Consider the following 21,196-nt stretch of genomic DNA (forward strand, 5'->3'; position numbering starts at 1 on the left):
TACTAGCTACCCTTTTTCCCGTGTCTGGCTTAAGTTCGATGGGGCCATGATTTTGAAATGAGGGCGACTACTCACCCAAAATCTAGCATCGGCTGGGGCTCCCAATGCACATACACCAGGTTCATTTTAGTTGACACCCTACATTCATTAGATTCATTGGTTCAGGTTCCAAAATCGTCGGCTCTGATACCACTTTGTAACACCCCCGCACACCAGAACGCCTTACCAAGGACCATTCCAGTGTATGACGGTTTCACCATCTCGATTTCCCGAGGAAGTAGATCACATTAGACAATAAAAGAACAATTATAAAATATTAATGTACCTTATACAATACAACTCAATACAAACTACTTATACCAAAAATAAAGACTACAACAACTCATGACACAGCTCTTCTAGACTGGTAACGTGATGACTCGATCCCTCCAATCCTAACAGCCACAATCAACAGTACCTGCTAAGCCAACTGCTCACCATCCCCGAATGGATCACCGCAGATACCACAAAACAACACGGGGTTAGTACCGACTAATCAAATGTAAAACAGGTAAGCAATATAACCAGCTGATCATCCTCTAACCCGGTCTCCCGATCTCGCACAGTAACAGACTACACACCGAAGTGTGTAGCTTTGGCAGATTACCGATCGCAACAGGTAATCCTCGCCGCCAGTGGGTGACCGCGGCCCATCCCACTTAGTCCAGCTCATCAACGAGCGACTAACAATCTATGTCCCTTAATGTGCACATCCCCTCCCGTGGCGGGTTCCACGGAGGGCGAACTAGGGTGTGAAGCCACTCCCGCAAGTGACTTCACCACAATCACGACACACACACAGCACCACAGCTGTCACAACACCTCCACACCAACATCGTCACACAACGCCCGAACACCGATGATCAGCAGATAACAAAAGATGTGCAACAATAACAATCACAATCAATTAACGGTACTGAGTAGGAAAACCTACCTCATCACAACCATGAGAGACATCTATATACAGCCAAGCAGGACTCCTGTACGCATCCTACAATGATAACCATATCCTATTACACAACTATTCTCAATGAACTACCCAAAAGAACACAAGGCAGAGACTTACTTAACAACACGCATCGACGGTGACATAGACGACAACCACGCACACCATCTTTCCTAAGCGAATCCCATCCTTCCCACGGTGAAAGTTTAGGCTATATTCATGAGAGTGTGTAGAAATGGGGTGATAAAAGAGGGAGGTAGGCTAGGGTTAGAGAAAGTGGAACTGTCGAGGAAATGGGAAAAAGAAATGAATCTCGCGAACTTGCATTTTATATGACGCGTCGACAGCAGCCATACTCGGTCGAGTACTGGAGTACTCAGCCGAGAAGGCTCTACTCGGTCGAGTATAGGTGATACTCGGCCGAGTAGCCTCTGCTAGGTCGAGTAAAACACCCTATAAGGTTCATGTAATAAGTCTGATCCCTCACCCATTCATCCCTACAGTCTGTCTTGGTCAGCAGGGTTGGTCAACAGAGTCCTTGAATATTCTAGGTATTACAGTGGCAGCCCGACACCAACAGCTTTCATATGCCATTTGGAGAGATGATTATACTTCTTTACGATGTTGCACAAATCTTAGGTATCCGGGTCGACGGTGACATTTATAAGGTGGAGAACGATGACGGGAATTTGGTCGACCCCCTTATGTATGTTTGTGGTTTCTTTGCGAAGTCAGCGGATCAGTTTAGGTTGCCTTTATATCATACGAAGAACATCCCTATCTACAAGAGTGGAGGTATTTTGGTAGACTCGGTGTGTCAGGTGGCAAGGGTCGGTGATGATGATGAGCATATTCAGAGGTTTATCGCTGTGGTTTTGGGGCCATATTATTCGTCGACAAATCAGGCGATAGGATACGTCCTCAGTTGTTTCCCTTGGTGGCAGATACCGATAGTATAGCATCTTATGCTTGAGGTGTTGGTACACTAGCCTACATGTACCGACAGTTGGGTATTTCTTGACGTGCTAGTGTGAAGACTATTTGTTGTTGCTTGTCGTTGTTGCAAGCGTGGATATATGAGTACTTTCCTTTTTTAGACCCGGACCACCCTTAGATATACCGCCTACTCAGCCTCGTCTGTGTTCTTGGAGATCTGGTGCTTCTTTTTCACAGGCTGCGAAGAAGTTGCTGGACTATCGGAGGATATTAAACGGTCTTACCACTGCGTCTATTAGGTAGGAGCCGTACGGTCCGGGTCAGGAGAAGGCGTACCCTCGTACCCTTTTCTCCGGTTGTATACAGTTCATGGACATAGTCGAGCCATATTTACCCGTTCGATGTGATCCCGAATCCTACTATGAAGGGGATAATGCATCGGCCTGCATCGGGATTAGGGTACGACGTAGAGATTGGTCCTCTGGCGGATCATTTATGGGACTGTTGGGAGGATCACCGAGTACAGCTTTCTACTAGATCGACTCCCGTTAGTTTTCCGGGGGAGTCAGCACCAGACTACGAGGAGTGGTTTCGAGGCATCTCTCACCCGCTCATCATCGATCCTGATCACAGTGGAGCCTCCATACCACGTGAAGATGCTGATGTCACTGTTGAGGTAGTAATTTGAATGTTGATAAATTTAATAAATTTTGCTTAAACTAATACTTTTTGACTATGTCTAATGCGTTATAAATTTTTTTTTTTTTTTGCAGCCCGCACACGCTTTGCTCGACCAGTTCGCTGAACGTGATAGGATTGTGGATGACAGAGCACAGCTCAAGTTCTTCCGCAACATGATGAACACGGTACGACCATTGAGTGACGCTTGGAAGAACAGAAAACGTCCAGGTCCTCGTCAAACACCAGGCGATCGAGTTTAGCGTAGAATGGATGGCGAATATAGTGAAGATGAGGAGTAGTAGAGTTGTTTAGGGACTATTATGTTTGTAGACTTTAAATTTTTTGTGTTTTTAAACGCTTTTTATGAAACCGTTCTAACCACTTTAAAATAAAACCGTTGTTTAGTTCAAAAATATAGCCGTTATTCAGTTAAAAAATATTGCCGTTATTCAATTTAAAAATATAGCCGTTATTCAGTTCAAAAATATAGCCGTTATCCTAAATTTCACTATAAATACCACTTGCTAAATTCATTTCAATCACAATTCACAACAATTCTTCTCTAAGAAAACCATCAAAAACAACAGAAATCCTACCAAAATGGTTAAAAATGCTCAAAAAAAAAGAGTTTACCACAAAAAATTGTTTCCATCGTTTCGGATTTACCAAAGTTAGTGGATCGTCTTGAATTTGTCGTCCCATTTGACATTATATGGAATCTGCTTGAAAATGATCCAATTGTCACAATCTCTTACATCTTAGGCAGAAACCCGCAAGATGTGCTAACTCCCCTAGTTATTGATGATGTTGTGTCTCTAACAACATTAACAGAGAAGATGTTGGAATATCGCAATTTGCGAAGTGATGTCATTACATATTTTGAGCGTGTACTGACAGTGGTCGATTACGCAATACTTTCTGCTTTATATGGTGGTAATGAGAAACTCAACATCATTGATATATATGATCAATATGTTGCTGGTCTAGAAGAAATTGACGCTGGAGACGATCTAGAAGATATGGAACCGTCATCTTCATTAGAAGAAGATAATTAAGTTGTAATTTTTTATTTCTATGTTTTAATTAAGTTGTAATTTTTAAATTTTATGTTTTAGTTAAGTTGTAATTTTTACTTTTTACGTTTTAATTAAGTTGTCATTTCTATGTTTTAATTAGTAATTTAAAATAAAAGATAATTCATTACATGTTGATAAATAATCCGATACAAGTTACCATAATACCTAATAAAATAAAAGATAACAACAAAACATAATCCATAAATAATCGGATACAAGCTAACGCCGTGGCTCGAAATTTCTCCACATAGCGAATTGGTGTCGGTAAATGCCACTATAATGAGCAACGCTACCATCATGTGGCTAACAAGGACATATAGGTGGCATCGGTGAAAGGGGACGCACGCGGAGCCTCATAAAATGGTTACCCACATGCAAAATCCATAAAACACCATATGGGCCACGTACACCAACCGGTGCTCGTAACGGCAAGTAAGTGGCACTCGCACCCCACTGACGTACACCGTGCTCGTCAAGAAATGAAGAAACATGACATATCACCCAATTATACATTGTGGCAAAACCTAGATCAAACATGTCCATCCAGAATTCCTGCCCACACGGTACTTGCCTCATAAAGTTAATTCTAGCAACGTCGTTATCATATTTGTCCCTACCATAAACATGGTCACGATACGTGGCGGAACTCTGTATTTCTCTAAGTAAGTCCATTCTAGCTATCGTGAAGTGATTTTCGTCACCTTGTAAAGCATGTGAGATAACTCGGTAACCGCAATGACCGTCTGGACGGGGATCAAACCATGCTTCAAGATACTCACTAAACCACGGTGGCAAAAAAGAAAGACAACTAAAGCATCTCCAATGATCAACAACATAGTTTACCTCTAAAGGTGCACAGAAAGATGTTTCGAAATTACTCGTAGTGGATATGGTAAAGGATGTGCTGCGAACCGTCGTAGTCGTACCGGTGGTAGTAGACGGAGTACGCAGAGAAGCTCCGGGGGAAGACGGGTCTCGTGAAGATGCTTATCTACCTCTACCTCTACCTCTACTATTTCGCATTCGTGCATGCTCAACGGCGGATGGGTCTCTACGAGTTGCCCTCTTTGGTCGACGTCTCGGATTATCAACCTCCGCTGGCTCATTTACATCCTCCTCCTCGGGGTGTAACTGGGAGTAGAGAGCATCGTACATGGCAGATATCATACTCGGATCACAATTCCGATTTTCTTCAAATAATTCCTCAAGCCGATCTTCAACAGTAGCCGGCATTGCCTCATTACCATCGTACTCAAATTTCTCCAAAATTCATGTAAGACATCAAGTGCGACTCGAGAACCAGCTCTAGATAAACGATGAAGGGAACAACTACATAAGAGACCGTGTGATGTAGTCAGGACACAACCGCAATCAACTGTCAAACGGTCTTCCGTCATCTTCGCGCCTCTTTGGAATTCTTCTCGTAATGATATGATAGCATTTTTAGAAAGCTTACAAGCTAATCTGGAGAAGAATCGATCAAGCCCCGTCAACCGTTTCGATCTAGATAACTCTAATAAGTGCTGGATCTCCACATGTTGCGTTTCCATCAACGAATGAAAACAGACCCAGATGCTATCAAGTGCCAGTTTCGCGCTATTCAACCATTTCTTCAATATTGCATGTGCCGACTCAACCCAGGATGTAGATGTGTTTTCAAAATGGGTTAATTTGTTTGTTCGATACTTGACCCATTTTTCAATGTGCAGGAACCATGTAGATTGAATATAAGCTCCTACTGGTGGCCATTGCTTTGCCAATTTCTCCCATGCGACATCAAACTCGGCTGGGGTCCCCACCTCTACAACCGCTCCAAACAACCTTGAATAAATGTATATAGACCAATTACTATCTCGACTCACGAAAACAAGTGCTCTCATCTCTACGGCAGCATATATATACCAAAGACATAGCAAATGGGAGGAATTCGGAAAAATACTCGGAATTGCCTTCGTCGGCCCTTTTTCGTAATCGGTGACAATGACATTTGGCTGAACGTCGTCATTGAGAAGGGCCTTCAGATGCCGTAATAACCAAGCATAACTGTCCTCGGACTCGTACCTCACAAAAGCATATGCGATCACAAAAGTCTTTCCAACGGGTGTGACCCCAACCAACTCAACAAGTGGAAGACCGTGTTTGTTGGTATTGTATGTGGAATCCATGATGACCATATAGTAGTATGATCGAAACATCTTCACTGCTTCTGGATGAGCCATGAACACGTGGGTTAGTTGATTAGTATCCCGATCGGTAAACCAAAAGTGCACGTATTTATATATGTTGAACCGCAAGTGCTAACATTTGTTGTACCGGGTTTCTTCCTTCTCTTTCCTCGGCCCTCACTTTTTGAGCCCGGTTGTAGATTTGTCGTCTTGCGGGTCGTGGTTTTTCTGGATTCCGCTTATGTAATCCCGCACTTATCAGAGTCGGTGGTACATGAGTTCTAACTTGGGCATCAATAAACGCCAACTCATCGTCATCAAGCTTAGCATAATGTCTATCATCGTCGCCATACTTCACCAAAGCATGATTATGAACTCCGAATCGCATGTAAAGTAACCATTGTTGAGGGACTGCTTTTACTTGAACATTTTTCATTTTGAATTTGCAATCACACCATTGAAAATTCGTGTTAGCCCTCATTAACGATTCACCATCATCATTGTTAGGACGTCTCATGATAGGCTTATCGCGTACCTATGCAAAAATAATATTTATACCCTAGACACAAACTAATGTAGTAATAGGGGTCTAACCACAAGGAAACGGGAATTACGTCGTGAATTGCTATAGGTAGATTCTTATCAAGGTCGATTTCGATTTTGATTTGGTTTGTTTGTTTGATGATTAATAAAAACTATGATGTAAGTTATATAATTAAAAGGAGAGTCTAAGGGGTTCGGGTCACACATGAAAGGGTAAAAATATGATCATGATAAATTCGGTACTAATAACATTGTCAATTGCTTAGGCTTAGAGACACTCATCTTACGATATTAGTGTCAACCATAGACCGGGTCCTAGAGAAACTCTCGTCCATGACTAGGTCGTCCTACTATACATGCTTAGTCTAATTCAATTCCGTGCCTCTCGATTTATAGAACGAATGAACAAACTTAATCAATTGAATAAGGTCTTAAACAAAGATTAAACGTTATGGCACAAGCATGTGATAGAAGCAATTTAAACAATATTATTATCAACCTATTTTATCATGTTATATACTTGATTTGCATGGCTCCCCTTGCCCTTAGACTAGGAAATTTAGCTACTCATACTAAAATGTAAATTGCAAACTAAATTATAAGAAATGCTAAACATGGTTGTAAGATTAATATGGATTAGATAATATAACATATAAGAGGAATAAAGCTAATGTAAAATGAAGTACTTAATTGTAAACTATGTGGTAACTAAATTAGTAATGTGAAATTGCAAACTTAGGCCTCGTTTGGTTGCCCCTTCTAAATCATGGGAGTTGTAAAATCCCATGAATTAGAAAATTGCAACTTGTTTTGTAGCTCATTTTTTGCCATGATGTGGGAATTTTATTTTCTAAGGAGTTTCAAACTCCTCCATAATGGAGGAGTTGGATTACCTAGCCCTCCACCCCCCCCCCAGGTAATTGCAAACTCCCGTGTAATTGAACTCCTACATCAGCAACCAAACGGATTTAGCTAATTCATGTGAATTTAATGTGGGAACTTAAATCCCATGAATTCGATATTTCGGTGAAATTGTATTCCAACGGGAAACCAAACGAGGCCTTAGAATTAGAAATACCTTAATGGAAAAGAACTTATATGGAAGAACAAATAAAAATAACCAAATGCTTGAATATCAAATGCTTGAACAATAGTTTATAGTACAAAATGTTGAAAGATTAACTAATGGAATGCTTAACAACTTGTAAATTAAAATGAGGAAAACTAATGAGAGAAAATATAATGCTTGAGGCTATTGTAAGTAAACTTAGACGTGAAAAATCAGATGCATAAGCCTTGGAATACCTCTCCTATTTATAGGAGAGGAGAAGGAAAACGTAAACAATCAATGAGCATGCGGCCCCGATCGGGGTTGGTCGGCCTCGATCGGGGTCATGGTTATCCGGATATTTTGGCTTAAATTCTTGTTTAATGCTTGAAGGAATCCAATGTTTGCGATAAATGATCCTTAATACACCCGAGTAAATGCTTCATCTATCATGTTTAGAGCTCCCAAAAAGTATCCTAAGCATGTTGGAATCTTATGCTTTCCACCTTAACTTGGACTTGAACATTGGGCTTTGACTTTTGCATTAGGCTTCAATTGTAATTCTCACTTCAATTCAACAAATCTTCAAGCAAACACCCATTCAAACACTTCCATGCTAGTCCAATATAAGGTCTTGTTTAGCTTAGTGGACTTAGTGTACAAAATGATAGGAAAAAGCCTCTAAATGCTTAGATTCCTACAAAAACATGTTAAGACAAGCAAATACACTAGAACAACAAATATTAGCTTATGACACTATGATAAGTGCTAAATAACAAATAAAATGGAGCTAATATACGGGATGAAAGTATATAAAATATGCACTTATCAAACTCCCCCAAGCTAAACTCTTGCTTGTCCCCAAGCAAGAAACCAAATCTCATCAATTGCAATATCCCAAACAAGCTAAGCATGATGATTTAAAAAGCCGAAACAACATGGGCAAAGGATAATGTAACACCCCCTCATACCAAGGTACCTTACCAAGGACTACCCTAGCATGAAAGGCTGTTACCATCTCGGTTGCCCGAGGTAAGTATATATCAAAAGCAACAATCCAAAAACACATTTATTAAAGTATAAAGAGTTAGCGATTACATAAAACTTGGTCGACTCAAAAATAAAAGTATAAGGTCTCAATACAACTGAAATCAAAGACAACTAAACTTGTAACAGCGGAAGCTAGACTCAAGTGATGACTCCTCATGACTGTCCCATAGCTAAACATCTGTATTACCTGTCATAATCTGCTCACCATCCCCGAATGGATCACCGCAGGTTTTACAAAACAACAACACGGGGTCAGTACCGTTCAATCAAGATAAAACAAACACATAATGTAACCGGCTGATCATCCTCCATCCCCGGTCTCCCGATCTCACACAGTAACCGACTACACACCGAAGTGTGTAGCCCTGCCAGATTATCCATCGCAACAGGTAATCCTCACCGCCAGTGGGTGACCGCAGCCCATCCCCACCTAGTCCAACTCTTCAACGAGCGACTAACAATCCCTGTCCCTTAATGTGCACATCCACTCCCGTGACGAGTTCCACGGAGGACGAACTAGGGTGTGAAACCACTTCCGCAAGTGACTCCACTACAATCACACACACAGCATCACAGCTGTCACAACACCACAACCGTCACAACACAACCACACCAACATCGTCACCACAACACCCAACCTCCGATGATCAGCAGATAACAACAATTATAAAACATATGTAATCTCAATCAATTAACAGTACTGAGTAGGAGAAACCCTACCTTTTCGCAATCCGCTATGCTGCAATCAATCATATAGTTGCACAACAATTACCACATCGTCACCTACAACAATTATAATCCACAATCAACACACATATGATGAACAAACCCTAAACCCCCGAATCACAAATTGGGGCAAAACCCTAAAAGACAACCTATTAGCAGATTACAACGAACTAAAGACTTACCCATTAAATTGAGACAAGAGACGGAAGTGTAGACTTGCGATCGATCAATTAGCCTTGAGAATGGTTAGGGTGATTAGAGAGAGAAGTGAGCGTCGTTTAGTTTTTGTAAAATTATTCAGAAATCGTAAAAGTATAATTTATAATAATCTCTAATTACCTTAACCAAATCGCGGAATTAAACCTGTCAGACCGGATACTCGGTCGAGTATAAAGTATACTCGGCCGAGTACCCTCTACTCGGCCGAGTATTACCCATACTCGGCCGAGTATTCCTGGGCAGAAGCCAAACAGAATACCCAACACACTTTACTCGAACCGAGTAGGCCATACTCGGTCGAGTACTAGCCTATAAAATCCATAGTATTACAGTCTTCCCCCCTTAAAAAGAACTTCGTCCCGGAAGTTCCAACCCAACCTATAACACATGGACACCTAACACTACTCCACCAACCACGCTACTAGATAACAAATCCTCTCGATATAAACTCCATAATATTATCGAATAACCACAATATAATGTTGTTAACCTTGTGTCACTTCCATAACACTCACTAGCAACTCAATACCAATACAATCCACAAAATAAGATTAACCATCAAAACGGAATGTTACATTCTACCATCCTTAAAACGAACTTCGTCCTCGAAGTTTACTCACACACATAAACATCCTCACACAATCCATTACTCTCACTCATAAACATCATACTACTACGAGCACTGCCATTACCTGTAATAAAATCGGCAATCACATAAATCCATCCTTATTCTGCACCAACACTCAAACTTCCAATTGCAACCTGTATGACCATCAAACTCTCTTGTCGCATCCTACTCCTCTTAAGATAAATGTTACGTCCTCATAAATCACTAATACTAGGTCCTTTGCTATACCTCCCATAATCCTCATTACTACTGCATGACAACCATTCCTATATCCATGACTCTCTTTTTTAACAGTTCTCGTGCCTCCAATTATTCTGCACTCCCGTAACATATATCATAAAATCCTCGGTATGACCACTACTCCATCTCTTCTACATTACCACAACACGACATACCTCTATATACATATACACTCATCTCCACAATCTTATCTCACAATCCTCAAGTGTTACACATACTTACATTAACTTCTCAAGTTCATCTTCTTTATTACCACTACTCCCTTAACTTGACGCAATACTAAGTCCTAAAACTCCGTACTCCCTGTCCCAAGGAAAGCTGCTAAACCACTTGTAGTTTCAAGTTCAATACCACACATGTTCCACAATTTCTTTTCACAACTATGTCCACCAATGCCTCATCTAACACAAGATCAAAAGCACTCCAACAACCTCTCACAACGGTGTCCCATTAACAGAATATTACTATGCCATGACATCAACAGCACCATACCCAACTCTCTCTCATACCATACTTTATTCTCACTCCTAAGCTGACACTGGTAAGAAACATCAGGAAACAACATAACGGTCTATATGCCCCGACCGGCACTGACAAGAAATAATAGTAAACAAACAACGATCGATGACAACACGAAAATACTCGTATCACAAAACGAATTACCGTGCCAAGTGTACAACACCACATCAATAGTCATTGCAACTCTTACAATCTCATAATACTGACTCAGCACAACTTCCTTGACCACAAGACTGTCTTAAAACTGCTCTACCAGATCATGACGCAGCACATTAGACGGGATCACAAATACCAACCTTATGAATATTATCCATACCATGACTCTTGAGGCCGGAACCTCACACCATCACTTACAGATATCATACATACACATATAAGTATAACATATGACGCGGAACACACACATAACGACTCGTAACTATCACGCCACACCATTACTCGTGAGGCCAGGACCTCACACAAAGTTTTACACACCTCATGGACCCATAATCGAATCTAACTAGCCAATCCTGACCACGTAAGTTACCACTTGACAATGAATACCTCTCATCCCGACTTAACTCAGGTGCCTTTCATCACATATCCTCTCATACACGCAATTATCACCCCTCTGGCAAATGTAGCCATAACATTATTGCTCAACTTCCAGCGAGCACCTCATATATCTACATCTTATACTCCCTCACAACCAAACATACTATTCACCTCCACAAGATCAACCTCATTAGGATAGCTAACATCATCATCAACCACTAGTGACAATACTATGACGCCAACATCCTTCATGTGATTACTCTCTTACTATCACTTCTTAATATAACCTCTCTTTGGTTATCATCCCAAATAACGAACATTCAATCCATCAACAAAATCTACCTCAACATTATTCCCAATTCTATCCTTTATCATATCGTTACCTAACTCTCCACCAAAATCTCAGATCGTGCAAACACTCTACCAGCTTCTTATTCCCTTAATACCTCGAAACTCACGTCTAACATGTCGTCCTGCTCTCCTATATAACTATTAACTCACACCCTCTAGTGAGGCTATCGTACATATCTATAATTTTCTACCTTCATGCTCCTTAACTCCGGTCAACGTTCTCTCAACTTACTTCCATCCCACTTTCCCCTTTTACTCAATAACACCAATTAATAATTCATCTCCTTTCTCTTTCTACCTAACTCTTTAGTAATCCGATTACCTTCTTGTTACTCCACAACCCAAATTCCAGTCATTCATATCGATATCTTCTCTTTATTTCTTATCACTTATCTCCTCCCATCATACTATTCACCCGCACTTGTTACCATCAAGTCTACACACTAACGGTTATTCTTCAATAAGCCGTATCTCCATGTCGTATCCCTAGGAAACCAAAAATTCATCTCATACCGGTAATTGCCCAAAGAATTACACACTAGGCTCACCTATTGATATTCCAAATTCCCAAATCAACCACTGTCTACTCATCGCGACATAACTTGACCTCACTATACACTATTCGTTTCCATCACTCTATAGCGACCTTTTATCACCTATATCCTTAAGCAACTCAATCCAAACCGTCTCCCTCCATAAATCCTTGCACATCCCAATATGCCACTATTTGTATCCCTCATCTCAATCTTTCATTCTCACGTTTCTTTACACTTACATCACCCTTGCCCATATACACTTACTTTTATATTACTCAACCCACGACTATATCACTCATTATATCTAACAAAACATGCTCCTTGTCTCGATTAGCTCATCAATCTACTCTTTTCTTTTTCCACTATCCCTCACAACCACATATAACTCATGTCCTTTATATCCAACACCTATCCCTCATACACCGGCATCCTCCCTGTCATAGCATTTGGTAATTTACGTATCAAGACCGTCACATATATAAAAGAATGCGTTAAGACTCAAAACATACGTGTGCACATACCCCACGACTCAAAACAAATGTAAGAATATAGCCACCAACTTAAAAATTAAGGTGAAAATATAGCCACCAACTCAAAATAGCCGCCCACTGAGGTACTCGGTCGAGTACATAGCATACTAGGTCGTGTATAGGATACACGGTCGAGTAACTATATTACTCGGCCGAGTTTTCGACTCCAGAAGCGAACGTAATTATCACAGAGGATTACTCGGTCGAGTATTGGGAATACTCGGCCGAGTAGCCCTTACTCGGTCGAGTACCAACACGATTCTCAGCATCGTCCAGTTTTTGTAAAACAGTCATATCTCACTCGTTACTTGGTCGTTTTGGTCGTGTGACCTATCGTTAGAATCGTAAGAAGACAAGCAATCACCTCAACTTGGAATCGCAGCCATATTATTTCTAGAACTCGACTTATGACAATTTTAAGACAACCCTTCCGTAATCGATCTTTGTACAAATCAAATTTTCTAAACCCAAACAATTTGAACATGCATAAGTCAACAACAACAACTCAATACTTCAAGAAAGCAGTACATAATTGAACTCTTATCATAATCACATGAAAATTAAACACATCATTCATATATATATAGATGCATGACCTTAATCACATGCTACTACCAACAACCAAACATTAACATCATCATAATCTTATACACATGTACCACTACCCTTTTGAAAGCCACATATTAAACAGGTAACATGCTCAACATATTTCATGCTCAAGATCTATCGTATACGAGTTCGTAATTCACCTTTCATGTTTTATCATGTTCCAACACTTAACATGCCAACATATTCCATGCTCAAAGTTTAACATCAACAATCCTCAATACATCTTTCAACCACTATCACATTCCACTTCTTTCATCATTCCATCCAATCATGCACAAGATTCAAACTATAGGTATCAAACACACATGACTAAAACATACAATAGTTTCCCCCCATGTGACTGGCTTGAGATCGTAAGGGCCTTAGTGTGACTCCGGGACGTCTCCCAAGTCCTTGCGGTAGCTCCAAACAACTCTCCTCGGGTTCATTTTATTCAGACTCCCTAAGTTCATTGGGTTCATTAGTTTTAGGTGCCGGAATCGTCGGCTCTGATACCACTTGTAACACCCCCTCATACCAAGGTACCTTACCAAGGACTACCCAAGCATGAAAGGCTGTTACCATCTCGGTTGCCCGAGGTAAGTATATATCAAAAGCAACAATCCAAAAACACATTTATTAAAGTATAAAGAGTTAGCGATTACATAAAACTCGGTCGACTCAAAAATAAAAGCATAAGGTCTCAATACAACTGAAATCAAAGACAGCTAAACTTGTAACAGCGGAAGCTAGACTTAAGTTATGACTCCCCATGACTGTCCCATAGCTAAACAACTGCATTACCTATCATAATCTGCTCACCATCCCCGAATGGATCACCGCAGGTTTTACAAAACAAAAACACGGGGTCAGTACCGTTCAATTAAGATAACAAAAACACATAATGTAACCGGCTGATCATCCTCCATCCCCGGTCTCCCGATCTCACACAGTAACCGACTACACACCGAAGTGTGTAGCCCTGCCAGATTACCTATCGCAACAGGTAATCCTCGCCGCCAGTGGGTGACCACAGCCCATCCCCACCTAGTCCAGCTCTTCAACGAGCGACTAACAATCCCTGTCCCTTAATGTGCACATCCCCTCCCGTGACGGGTTCCACGGAGGGCGAACTAGAGTGTGAAGCCACTCCCGCAAGTGACTCCACCACAATCACACACACAGCTATCACAACACCACAACCGTCACAACACAACCACACCAACATCGTCACCACAACACCCAACCTCCGATGATCAGCAGATAACAACAATTATAAAACATATGCAATCTCAATCAATTAACAAGATCGAGTAGGAGAAACCCTACCTTTTTCGCAATCCGCTATCTCGCAATCAATCATATAGTGGCACAACAATTACCACATCGTCACCTACAACAATTATAATCCACAATCAACACACATATGATGAACAAACCCTAAACCCCCAAATCACAGATTAGGGCAAAATCCTAAAAGACAACCTATTAGCAGATTACAACGAACTAGAGACTTACCCATTAAATTGAGACAAGAGACGGAAGTGTAGACTTGCGACCGATCAATTAGCCTTGAGAATGGTTAGGGTGATTAGAGAGAGAAGTGAGCGTCGTTTGGTTTTGATAAAATGATTCAGAAACCGTAAAAGTATAATTTATAATAATCTCTAATCACCTTAACCAAATCGCAGAATTAAACCTGTCAGACCGGATACTCGGTCGAATATAAAGTATACTCGGCCGAGTACCCTCTACTCGGCCGAGTATTCCTGGGCAGAAGCCAAACAGAAAACCAAACACACTTTACTCGAACTGAGTAGGCCATACTCGGTCGAGTACTAGCCTATAAAATCCATAGTATTACAGATAAAGCAAAACATGGACGAGATTTACACGATGGCGTAGCATAGAAAACTTTGAAGAAACCTTTAAGCTCTTGCATGATCTTCGGACTTATGGACTCTCACGGGGCACTCAACTTTTATATATGTGAAAGGACAATTTTGTGAATGAACACTCAACTATCCTTAACTTATAACAATGTGCCCGCAATCTAATATGGTAAACGTGTCAAAACTAGCAAGCAAAGACAATCAAAAGTAAGCATGATAAAGAAGCCAAGTGGGTAGGAAGAAGGCAAATAAACATGGGTAAGAAGGGGGAACAAAAGAGTTACGGTAATGTGGAGCTAAGTCAAGCTAGCAACTACCAAAATGCAAGAATTCTCAATCCCAATTTTAACCCAATTTTCAATTCAAATCATAAGAAAATTCTCCAAAATAATATGAATATTGCCTGAGAATTTCTTACATCTTTTCTTCTTCTCCTTTTTTCAATGCATACTTCTTTTTTTCATGCTTTTTCTCGTTCATTCATTTTCTTTCTTCTTTTTTTTTCATTTTTTTTTCTCCCTTTTTTTTTCATTCTCATTTTTCAACTTTTTTCATTTTTTTTTCTTTTTGAGCATTAAGACCAAGCTCACATGACTTCAAACAATAAACGATATCCCAATGAGCACCCAAAAACTATCCAACTAAGCTACTAGATCAACAAGGGTAGGCAATTTCAATGATGTAGCTAAGGATAAATTTTGTGAAGGGGTCAAAAAGGCTAAAATATCATGTGAATGGCTCCAAAATGCTATAACAAATGAACGCATGCTTACCAAGAGATGACATGAGAACCATACTTGTGCGTTTTAATGAAACACACATTATAAGGAGACACCTACACTCACCTAAGAGAGACCGAATATGGATCCATCGGTCAAAAGAGGCTCTACCTTAACAATTTTTAGCTTGCCAAAAGTCAAAATCAAGCCTATTCGGTTCATTCTCCATCTCCCACCTACTATGTCAAGACATCCCCATGTAGCTAATATCCCAACATGAAAGAATAAATCATTAGCAACAAGCCATTATTAGGATAAGCAAAGAGGAAAGTACGCTACAAGCAAGCACAAAGCAAAAATTTCTCTCAAAAATTTTCAAAATTTCTACACTACATGCAAACTACACTATATACAAATGCAATCTCCCCCCAAGCTAAACATCACATTGTCCTCAATGTGCCAACAATTCATAATACCCAATCAAACCATAAAAATGGCTCAAAGCACAAAACAAGAAGGACTAGAGGTTATGTTTAATGGGATGCAAGATCTAAACTAAAATGCAAAGCAATTAAAAACTTACTCGACTTGCTAGCCTCCCCCAAGCTAACATGAATTCGGGGGATGTAGATGTTTCCTTGAGATTAAGGTGAAGAATTGCAGAAATATGGGAGAGAAAAGAACAGAAAATACCATCGAGTGTGAAAATGATCGAAAGAATTCTATCCCCCTTTTTTTTACCCGTATAAAGCAAAAGCCATGAAATCACAGAAACACGACCCCGATCGGGGCTGGCAACCCCGATCTTGGTTGACTGCCTCTTCGGGTTTTGACTCTTTTCCGCGTATAATTCAATTTCCTTCTCTTTTTTCGAAAACCACGTCCCCGAACGGGTTCTTGCATGGAGAAGCGTGCCAAATTTACTTCTAATTCTTCTCCCTTCATTTTTCACCTAAAAATCACAAAAAGAAACATCGTCAAGTCGAGCATTTTATTTCTAATCTACGAAAAATAATAAATTGCAGAAAATAAATAAAAATAAATAAAAAGCTTGGGTTGCCTCCCAAGAAGCGCTGGTTTAACGTCCCGCACGACGTAAGAAGCTATTTGATTCAAGTTTCATCTTTGAGGTTGCCACCAACCAAGCTCCATTTCATAGCTCGTTTTGCATTCCTCAACCATTTGAAATTCTTCAAGTAAAATTTCTCTTTCTTCTTCTTTTCACTCTTAGCAATAGCGCCCTTAGCATCGTCACCTACAAAGCAAACAACACCCATATCATCCTCCAACGGATCCATTAGTAAGGAGCAAAGTGTAATAGAGGCAAGAGAAGAGTCCACAGTGCTAAATAAATAACAAGACTCTTATAACATTGGGCTTCTAATGGTGTTGTTTTTGCTAAAGGAAACCCGGTCATCACCCACTTCCAACGTCAAAATGGCCTACCCAATATAATTGGGGTTTGTGAGTCCTCGGCCATGTCAAGTATGAGGAAGTCAACGGGTATGAAAAACTTGTCAACTTTGACGGGTACATCTTCTAAGACACCTAAGGGTCGTTTTAAAGAACGGTCTGCCATTTGCAAGGTGATACTTGTGCATTTTAAAGCACCCATGTTAAGTTTCTCACAAAGGGAATAGGGCATGACACTCACACTAGCACCTAGGCCGCAAAGGGCCTTATCAATGGTATATGTGCCTATAGTGCAAGGAATAGAATAGCTACCGGGGTCCTTAAGTTTCGAGGGAGACTTATTTTGTAAGAGTGTACTACACTCTTCGGTGAAAGAAATGGTCTCAACCTCATTGAAGGATCGCTTCTTTGAGAGGATTTCCTTCATAAATTTTGCGTAAGAAGGGACTTGGGTAAGCAGTTCCATAAACGGGATGGTGACTTGTAAATTCTTACGCATTTTCATGAACTTACCGAACTTACCTTCTTCCTTGTGCTTTGCTAGGCGATGGGGAAATGGTACTTGAACAACTTCTTTGGGAGGAGCATTCTCCACATCTTTCACTTTCTCATTCTCATTGGGAGCATCCATCTTCTTTGAAACAACATCACTCTCCTTAGCATTAGGAGACACTTCTTCAACAATTACCTCATCACTTTTGTCGGGCATAGGGTGCTCAACAACTTTGGCATCAAGCATGCTCTTCCTTTTTAGCATCAACAATCGATGGGGAAATGGTACACGGTCCCTAACAAGAGGCTCTTCACTAGACTTCTTTTTGTCATCTCCCCCAAGATTGGCCTTTTTAACAACCACTTCTTCATCCAAAGTCATGGATGGCCCATCATAGCTTGTATCACTTCTTAAGGAAATAGAATTAACAGTTTTATGTGGTTGCTCACCTTGGGGAGGTAGTTGACCGTTCTTCCTTTGAGAATTAGAAGCGGCTAGTTGGGCCACTTGTTGTTCCAACATCTTGACCGTGGCACTATGAGCTTGATCGTTCTTTTGAATTTGAGCCAATAATTCCCTTTGCATTTGGACTATCATGCCCTCGAGCTTACCAACTCCTTGATTGTTTTTTTGTGCATTTTGTGGTGGATTTTGTTGGTAATTGTTTTGTGAGGGCCTTTGTTGATTTTGATAACCCGGTGGAGGGATATACTTTTGTTGTTGAGGAACATAGGCATTTTGTTGTGGTGGAGGTTAAGGGTTAAACACATTGTTGCTAGTGTAAGACAAGTTCGGATGGAATTTTGTATTCGGGTTATAAGTGTTGGAAAATGTACCCGGTGGGTATGAACTTTGCCTAAGAGCTTGAAAAGCATTTACCTCTTCAATAGGAGCTCGGCAATGAGCGGCATAATGACCCGCACCTCCACAACCATCACAAACAAAGATTTGGCTTGTTGAAGACACGGCATTGAGTTGTTGAAGGGAATCTTTAACATCCCTTTCCGCCAATTGTTGTTGGAGCAAGGCAATTTGAGCTAGCAAAACGGAGTTGTTGGAGGATTCTTCTTTACCTTTGGATGACACAACTCGGGAATTGACATATTGTGCATCGTGGACCGCCATAGATTTGATCGTGGCATGAGCAAGGTCGGTGTCAATTTGATCAAACCGCCCATTGTTGGCGGAATCAAGAATCCTTCGGGACTCGGCACAACATCCGTTATAGAATGTTATTGCTAGAAACCAATCATCTAGCCCATGATGTGGGCATTGTCTTTGAAGCTCTTTGTACCTCTCTCAAGCCTCATATAAGCTCACAAGAGCTTGTTGACGGAATCCGGTGATTTGGCTCCTCAAAGTTTGAGTTTTCTCCGGTGGAAAAAACTTTTGATAGAAGGCTAGAGCCAAAGTTTTCCAATTGGTGATTCCCATGGCGGTGCGGTTAAGGCTATTGATCCAAAGCTTGGCCTTGTCCTTCAAAGAGAAAGGGAAAAGTATTTCCCTTATTTGGGCTTGAGTGACGTCCGTTTGACGGATCATAGAGCAATTGTGGGATTTATCTGTATGCATCCCTTTAAATTTAAGGACTATAACGAATATATCATGATGAATGCTAGTCATAAAATTAAATTACATAAACAAAAGGGTAAAGAGATGAAGAATCGACCTTCGGTCCTAGCAAATTCGGCCTAAGAACAATTTCGCAATAATATTCGCCTATTAGTTGCACCCAAGACGATATGAGAAATGCCCTTAACTTGTTGCTAGAATCGATCCCCAAATTTCAGTAAATTAATTAGGGTTTTTGTTTTTGTGTTTATAGATGAGAGGCAAGAATGGGAAAAAGAATTAGGTTAGGTAAAAAATCACCTTCACCCCTTTATAAAACCGGGTATAAGGAGAGAATAGGGTATATTTTTCTTTTTCTTTTTCCGGCCCATATTTCCGAAATTAAGAGGGTTATTTCTCTTTTTTTCGGTTTTAGCAACAACCACAAATTAGGATAAAATCCTCTTATTTTTGGTTATTCTAAAAATATATATAATGTGTTAAATATAAATTGTCATTTAGTGAGGATCGATCCCATAACCTCTTGGCTTGAGTACCCTTACTATTACCACTATGACACATTCATCTTGTTGATTAAATATAACCGATTACATTTAATTACGAATTAACATATTAATTCGTCCAAGCTTAACATTATATACATTAGTTAAATATAACATATTATATTCAATTTACGAATTGACAGTTAATTCGTCTCAGCTAATATTATTTAATCAGCATTAAATAATCGTCTCATCAACACATTGACTAACTGTTTAGTCATATAAGGCATCAATGTGATTACATTTCCATAACCACATCTCTCAAACACATCCTTTAGGTGTGACCTTTAGGGACCAGTTGATCCCCACCATCTGTATGATAATAACGTCAAACTCTCTAGCAAGCCAACCGTTATTAGGTAATCGTTAATCAACTGATTAAAATACGAAGTATACCCTTGTGAACCTATATGAGATTTATAAATGTTATCACACTAATTTGTGGAGGACACAAGCTCCAACAAACTCCCACTTGTCCTCACAAGTGTATGTGCGATAACCGATTCTCATATCCTAAAATTTCTCCCGCTCAATGTAAAACAATTTGCAAATCCGTATTCACAAAGGTCGTATTTTACAAGCGATCATTATCAAGAGTGGTTTCCCCGATTATAGAGTAACTTAATTGATAAACGAATCAACATTCGAGCATGGCCATGCATTTCAGTTACTACTCCTCGAGTGGCCCTGAGAAATAACTATACCTGATAAAGGTTGGATATTTTCTTCAACTCGAATCCTGCAGATGTAAGCACAGTATGAAATGACCCAGAAAAAATCTACTTAGCCTCCAGTTACAGCAAACCGTGAGAAAGAAACCAAAGTCACCCAAAAACTGCCTTAATCTCAAGAAACAGTCGATAGTCAAAAGAATCGACTCTAGGAACACAATGGATGTCCTATCCACGACCTGGCACGGAATATTTTTAAATATTTAGGACTCCATTTCGTTGTCACAAAAATTTGTCCTACGAGGTATCGTTATAATCTCGCATTTGTGATCGATCAGTCAACAGTTTGACTTGTGGCTCGTTGAACCCACCATCAATCGACTGCACAATATAATAGCCAGAGTTATCAGCTCATTAAGGCGATTACGGACCAAACAAAATATAATGTAATTCAGTTCACTTTGTGGCGTTCAAAGTTGTCAGTACAATCCACATGAAAAACAAAATATTATAATAAAACGATGAAGTTATAAATAGTA

General features: G+C 40.2%; 1 non-coding gene across 1 annotated transcript; it reads left to right on the forward strand.

Annotated features, from left to right (window-relative positions):
• Positions 1-19,127: 19,127 nt before the first annotated feature.
• LOC141635294 (small nucleolar RNA R71) lies at positions 19,128-19,234 on the forward strand. Its single transcript, XR_012539993.1, has one exon. It is a non-coding gene; the product is annotated as a small nucleolar RNA R71 (small nucleolar RNA).
• Positions 19,235-21,196: the final 1,962 nt, after the last annotated feature.

The sequence above is a fragment of the Silene latifolia genome, chromosome Y (genome assembly GCF_048544455.1).
Source record: "Silene latifolia isolate original U9 population chromosome Y, ASM4854445v1, whole genome shotgun sequence".
Taxonomy (NCBI): domain Eukaryota; kingdom Viridiplantae; phylum Streptophyta; class Magnoliopsida; order Caryophyllales; family Caryophyllaceae; genus Silene; species Silene latifolia.